Source organism: Lolium perenne, chromosome 4 (assembly GCF_019359855.2).
Source record: "Lolium perenne isolate Kyuss_39 chromosome 4, Kyuss_2.0, whole genome shotgun sequence".
NCBI classification, from domain to species: Eukaryota; Viridiplantae; Streptophyta; class Magnoliopsida; order Poales; family Poaceae; genus Lolium; species Lolium perenne.
Genome location: NC_067247.2, coordinates 91,397,828 through 91,405,750, shown reverse-complemented (window position 1 = coordinate 91,405,750; position 7,923 = coordinate 91,397,828).

Here is a 7,923-nt window from a genome sequence, read left to right as displayed (position 1 = left end):
TCTTATGAAGTCAAGCATGAAGAGAAGTGGTTTTGGGTTTCAAACATTATATTGAGATTTCAAGAACCCCCAAAAGCTTCATTTTAGAATGACTAAGAAGGATCCAGGCTTGCCTTTTCATTTTCATGTGTTTTAAACTTGCTAAAATCTTGGTCAAACCTAGGACTTGACCAAGATTCAAATGGCATTAAACATTCAGAAAAATCAAAAAAAAAAACAAAGCACATAGCCTTTTTATGTCATATATATATATTAAGCATTCAAGTTGATAAATATGAACAAGGTCTAGACATATTCAAAACAGAAAAAGCATGTACCTACCCGGCCCCTAGCCCTTAACTATGTCTTATGAAGTCAAGCATGAAGAGAAGTGATTTTGGGTTTCAAACATGGAAATTTCAAAAACTTCCCAAAAGCTTAATTTTAGAGTGAATAAGAAGGATCCAAGCTTACCTTTTCATTTTCAGGATTTATGCTTGTTTAAATCTTGGTCAAACACAGGATTTGACCAACACACATATAGTCTTATTATGTCATATAGTAAGCATTCAAGATGATAAACAAGCATGCATGTCTAGACATATTCAAATTAACCCAACAAATCATGTATGTACCCCTAACCCTAAACTCTGTCTTATGAAGTTAACCATGAAGAGAAGTGGTTTTGGGTTTCAAACATTGAGATTTCTAAGAACCCCCCCAAAAGCTTCATTTTAGAATGACTAAAAAGGATCCAGGCTTACCTTTTCATTTTATGTTTTAAACTTGTTTAAATCTTGGTCAAACCTAGGATTTGACCAAGATTCAAATGGGCATAAACATTAATTCAGAAAAAACAAAAAAAAATGAAAAATCAACGCACATATAGTCTTCTTATGTCATATAGTAAGCATTCAAGTTGATAAACAAGCATGTCTAGACATATTCAAACCCGACAAATCATGTACCGATCTACTATACCCCCTAAACCTAAACTCTGTCCTATGAAGTCAACCATATGAAGAGAAGTGGTTTTGGATTTCAAACATTGAGATTTCAAGAACCCGCCAAAAGCTTCATTTTTGAATGACTAAGAAGGATCCATGCTTACCTTTAAACTTGTTTAAATCTTGGTCAAACCTAGGATTTGACCAAGATTCAAACGGGCATAAAAATTCAAAAAAATCAAAAAAAATAAAAAAAACCAAAGCACATAGCCTTTTTATGTCATATAATGAGCATTCAAGTTGATAAACATGGTCTACACATATTAAAACAAGAAAAATCATGTATCTACCCTCGCCCTAACCCTAAACTCGATCTGTCTTATGAAGTCAAACATGAAGAGAAGTGGTTTTGGGTTTCAAACATTGAAATTTCAAAAACCTCCCAAAAACTTCATCTTAGAGTGACTAAGAAGGTTCCATGCTTACCTTTTCATTTTCATGTTTTAAATTAACTTGTTTAAATCTTGGTCAAACATAGGATTTGACCAATAAGATTCAAATGGGCATAAACATTCAGAAAAAAATCAAAAAATAAGAAACCAACGCACATATATTCTTCTTATGTCATATAGTAAGCATTCAAGTTGATAAACAAGCATGTCTAGACATACTCAAACCTGACAAATCATGTATCGATCTACCCCCGAACCCTAAACTCTGTCTTATGAAGTCAACCATATGAAGAGAAGTGGTTTTGGGTTTCAAACATTGAGATTTCAAGGACCCCCCAAAAGCTTCATTTTTGAATGACTAAGAAGGATCCATGCTTACCTTTTCATTTTCATGTTTTAAACTTGTTTAAATCTTGGTCAAACCTAGGATTTGACCAAGATTCAAATGGGCATAAAAAATCAAAAAAATAAAAAACAAACAAAGCACATAGCCTTTTTATGTCATATAATGAGCATTCAAGTTGATAAACATGGTCTAGACATATTAAAACAAGAAAACTCATGTATCTACCCTGGCCCTAACCCTAAACTCGATCTGTCTTATGAAGTCAAACATGAAGAGAAGTGGTTTTGGGTTTCAAACATGGAAATTTCAAAAACCTCCCAAAAACTTCATCTTAGAGTGACTAAGAAGGTTCCATGCTTACCTTTTCATTTTCATGTTTTAAATTAACTTGTTTAAATCTTGGTCAAACATAGGATTTGACCAAGATTCAAATGGGCATAAACATTCAGAAAAAAAATTAAAAATAAGAAACCAACGCACATATAGTCTTCTTATGTCATATAGTAAGCATTCAAGTTGATAAACAAGCATGTCTAGACATATTCAAACCCGACAAATCATGTATCTACCCCCTAACCCTAAACTAGATTGGTCATCTTAGAGTGACTAAAAAGGATCCAAGCTTACCTTTTCATTTTCATGTTTATGCTTGTTTAAATCTTGGTCAAACATAGGATTTGACCAAGATTCAAATGGGCATAAACATTCAGAAAAAATTAAAAAACCAACGCGCATTAGTAGCCCAAAATCGAACCATTCAAGTGGATGTTTTTGAACTTGATCTGTAGTAGTGGGCAAAACCCTAGATTAACCTATATTTAATCATAGATTCGTAGGTCGATTTTTCTACTTTTTTATTATTACTATGCAGCACATGTGTGTTTGCCCGTCGCGTGAAACTCGGAGGAAGAGGGATCACTCGGAAGGAGAGAAGAAGGGAGAGAATTATGGTGTCTTCCCTTTTTCGGGTGATGATGTTGACTGTTGTGCAGGTTTTGTCAGTGAGCAGGAGGTGCGAGCGAGCGAGCGAGTCGAAGCGAGGCCGAGAATGAGAGAGATTTTTTTGTGAGAGGGACAACCGAAGGATCCTGAAGGACCCACAGACTTCCAATACGCATCCTGATGCGTCTTCTCTTGACAAAAAAGATGGCTGGGAGTTTGCGTACCTACTGCACGTGACTTGTGCTCACTGAAGTGTGGGACCTCACGCATGGGCACCACACGTAAGTGACAGACCTGTTTGGTGTAAAAACTCGGTTGATTATTATAGTGCATTAGAACAAAGTTTCCTATGGATTCAAGGGTAGGAAATCCAAGTTAACTCATTTACATGACATTAATTTTTCCATGAAGCAAAGTTAACACATCTATCAATTGGTACATTTTGGAGTGACTAAGAAGGATCCATGCTTACTTATTCGTTTTCACGTGTTAAACTTGTTTAAATCTTGCTCAAACCTAGGATTTCACCAAGATTCAAATAGGCATGAAAATGAAAAAATGAAATACCAATGCACATAGTCTTCTTATGTCATATAGTAAGCATTCAAGATGATAAAGAAGGTCTAGACATATTCAAACCAGGCAAATCATGTATCTACTCCCTAACCCTAAACTCGGTCTTATGAAGTCTAGCATGAAGAGAAGTCGTTTTGGGTTTCAAACGTTTAAAGCAAAAGCCCCATTTCAAATATTTCAAACTTATTCAAATTTGCTTCAAATTTGAAGGACATACAAGTTATAGCACACGTAGTGCATACATGTTCACACATACTGCACTAGATGCTAACCCTATAGATTGAGGCCATTGGATGAGGTCGAAAAAATTCTTGGATTAGAAATGGGGTTGTTCGAACCCCGTAGTTGGATTTTTTTGAACCTTGATCTGTAGTACTGGGCAAAACCCTAGTTTAACCTATTTAATTATAGATTCGTAGGTCGATTTTTCTACTCACCTTTTTATTATTACTATGCAGCACATGTGTGTTTGCCCGTCTAGCTAGTGAAACTCAGAGTAAGAGGGATCACTCGGAAGGACAGAAGAAGGGAGAGCATTATGGTGTCTCCCCTTTTTCGGGTGACGATGTTGACTATTGTGCAGGGTTTGTCAGTGAGCAGGGAGGTGCGAGCGAGCGAGCGAGTCGAGCGAGGTCGAGAATGAGAGAGATTTGTCTTTTTTTGTGAGAGGGACAACCGAAGGATCCAGAAGGACCCACAATAAGGATGGCAATTTTACCCACGGGTACGGGTACCCGCGGGTATCGTGCCCGCATGGGCAGGGTATGGGTACACTTTTATGCCCATGGGTAGTACCCATACCCTGCCCGCTAAGTCATGAGCAGGGCACGGGTATAGCCTCGTACCCGCGGGTACACCCATACCCTGCCCGTTTATTGTTAAATTCTTACGTGACACGTCTACTTCTGTTGACTTATGAGTTAGAATATGAGAATGTGATTTTTCAATTATGTTAATTGTTATGTACTCAACTACTTGTTATTTAGTTGAGATAATTAATTTTTTCAATCGAAATTGTTATTGATAAATGTAAAATTGTGATTGACTTGTGTACAATTTAACCTACCCACTGGGTACCCAATGGGTACGGGTACCCACCGGGTACGGGTATGGGTAATGTTTTATACCCATGGGTACGGGTATGGGTAGAAGTTTATACCCATTGACTATACGGGTATGAGTATGATATTGGTCTACCCTGCCCATACCCTGCCCATTGCCATCCTTAACCCACAGACTCCCAATACGCATCCTGAATCCTGATGCGTCTTGTCTTGACAAAGAAAATGGCTGGGAGTTTGCGTACCTATTGCACGTGACTTGTGCTCACTGAAGTGTGGGACCTCACGCATGGGCACCACACGTAAGTGACAGACCCGTTGGTGTAAAAACTCGGTTGATTATTATAGTGCATTAGAACAAAGTTTCCTATGGATTCAAGGGTAGGAAATCCAAGTTAACTCATTTACATGACATTATTTTTTCCATGAAGCAGAGTTAACACACCTATCAATTGGTACATTTTGGAGTGACTAAGAAGGAACCAGGCTTACTTATTCGTTTTCACGTGTAAAACTTGTCTAAATCTTGGTCGAACCAAATTGGCAGAAAATTCAAAAAAAATAAAATCAAAAACCAAAGCACATAGTCTTGTATGTCATATAGTAAGCATTAAAGTTGATAAACAATGTCTAGACATATTCAAACCATACAAATCATGTATCTACCCCCTAACCCCTAAACTATATCTTATGAAGTCAAGCATGAAGAGAAGTGGTTTTGGGTTTCAAATATGGAAATTTCAAAAACCTCCCAAAAACTTTACTTTAGAGTGACTAAGAAGTATACATGCTTCCTTTTTCATTTTGATGTTTTAAACTTGTTTAAATCTTGGTCAAACCTAGGATTTGACCAAGATACAAATGGGCACAAAAAATAAAATAAAAAAAGAAAAAGAAAAGCACATAGTCTTCTTATGTCATGTCGTAAGCATTCAAGTTGATAAACAAGGTCTAGATATATCCAAACCAGACAAATCATGTATAGATCTACCCCCTGTCGATCTTATGAAGTCTAGCATGAAGAAAGATCGTTTTGGGTTTCAAACATGGAAATTTCAAGAACATCCCAAAAGCTTCATTTTAGAGCGGCTAAGAAGGATATATGCTTCCCTTTTCATTTTCATGTTCTATACTTGTTTAAATCTTGGTCAAACCTATGATTTGACCAAGATTCAAATGTGCATCAAAATTCAAAAAAATAAGAAAAATGAAAAACCAAAGCGCACATAGTCTTCTTATGTCATATATATAGTAAGCATTAAAGTTGGTAATTAAACAAGGTCTATACATATTCAAACTAGACAAATCATGTATCTACCCCCTAACCCCTAAACTCTGTCTTATGAAGTCAAGCATGAAGAGAAGTGGTTTTGGGTTTCAAACATGGAAATTTCAAAAACCTCCCAAAAACTTCATTTTAGGGTGACTAAGAAGGATACAGGCTTCCCTTTTCATTTTCATGTTCTATACTTGTTTAAATCTTGGTCAAACCTAGGATTTGACCAAGATTCAAATGTGCATCAAAATTCCAAAAAAAATCAGAAAAATGAAAAACCAAAGCACATAGTTTTCTTATGTCATATAGTAAGCATTCAAGTTGATAAACAAGGTCTAGACATATTCAAACCAGACAAATCATGTATCTACCCCCTATCGACCCTAAACTTCGTCTTATGAAGTCAAGCATGAAGAGAAGTGGTTTTTGGTTTCAAACATGGAAATTTGAAAAACCTCCCAAAAGCTTCATTTTAGAGTGACTAAGAAGGATCCAGCCTTACCTTTTCATTTTCATGTTTTAAACTTGTTTAAATCTTGGTCAAACCTAGGATTTGACCAAGATTCAAATGTGCATCAAAATTCAAAAACAAATTAAAAACCAAAGCACATATATAGTCTTCTTATGTCATATAGTAAACATTCAAGTTCATAAACAAGATCTAGACATATTCAAACCAGACAAATCATGTACCCCCTAACCCTAAACTCTGTCTTAATTGTATATGAAGTCAAGCATGAAGCAGAGAAGTGTGGTTTTGGGTTTCTAACATGAAAATTTCAAAAACCTCCCAAATGCTTCATTTTAATTAGACTGACTGGTTAATTAAGAAGGATCCATGATTAATTACCTTTTCATTGTCATGTTTAAACTTATTGAAATCTTGGTCAAACCTAGGATTTGACCAAGATTCAAATGGGCATAAAAATTTAGAAAAAATCGAAAGAATGAAAAACCAAAGCACATAGCCTTCTCATGTCATATATTAATTATTCAAATTGATAAACATGGTCTAGACATATTCAAACCAGAAAAATCATGTATCTACCCCTAACCCTAAACTCTGTCTTATGAAGTCAAGCATGAACATAAGTGGTTTTGGGTTTCAAACATGGTAATTTCAAGAACCTCCCAAAAGCTTCATTTTAGAGTTTCTAAGAGAAGGATCCAGACTTACCTTTTCATTTTCACATGTTAAACTTGTTTAAATCTTGCTCAAACCTAGGATTTACCAAGATTCAAATGGGCATAGAAATCAAAAAATGAAATACCAATGCACATAGTCCTCTTATGTCATATAGTAAGCATTCAAGTTGATAAACAAGGTCTAGACATATTCAAACCAGACAAATCATGTATCTACCCCCCTATCGACCCTAAACTCTGTCTTATGAAGTCAAGCATGAAGATAAGTGGTTTTGGGTTTCAAACATGGAAATTTCAAAAACCTTCCAAAAACTTCATTTAGGGTGACTAAGAAGGATACAGGCTTCCCTTTTCATTTTCATGTTCTATACTTGTTTAAATCTTGGTCAAACCTAGGATTTGACCAAGATTCAAATGTGCATCAAAATTCCAAAAAAAATCAGAAAAATGAAAAACCAAAGCACATAGTTTTCTTATGTCATATAGTAAGCATTCAAGTTGATAAACAAGGTCTAGACATATTCAAACCAGACAAATCATGTATCTACCCCCTATCAACCCTAAACTTCGTCTTATGAAGTCAAGCATGAAGAGAAGTGGTTTTTGGTTTCAAACATGGAAATTTCAAAGACCTCCCAAAAGCTTCATTTTAGAGTGACTAAGAAGGATCCAGCCTTACCTTTTCATTTTCATGTTTTAAACTTGTTTAAATCTTGGTCAAACCTAGGATTTGACCAAGATTCAAATGTGCATCAAAATTCAAAAAAAAAATTAAAAACCAAAGCACATAGTCTTCTTATGTCATATAGTAAACATTCAAGTTCATAAACAAGATCTAGACATATTCAAACCAGACAAATCATGTACCCCCTAACCCTAAACTCTGTCTTAATTGTATATGAAGTCAAGCATGAAGCAGAGAAGTGTGGTTTTGGGTTTCAAACATGGAAATTTCAAGAACCCCCCAAAAGCTTCATTCTAGAATGACTAATAAGGATCCAAGCTTACCTTTTCATTTTCATGTGTTTTAAACTTGCTTAAATCTTGGTCAAACCTAGGATTTGACCAAGATTCAAATGGGCATAAACATTCAGAAAAAATCAAAAAATGAAAACCAAAGCACATGAATCTTCATACACACGATAGTCCGTCTTGTGAAGACATTTTGTTTTTACTACCCTATCACATGTTTCTGTAT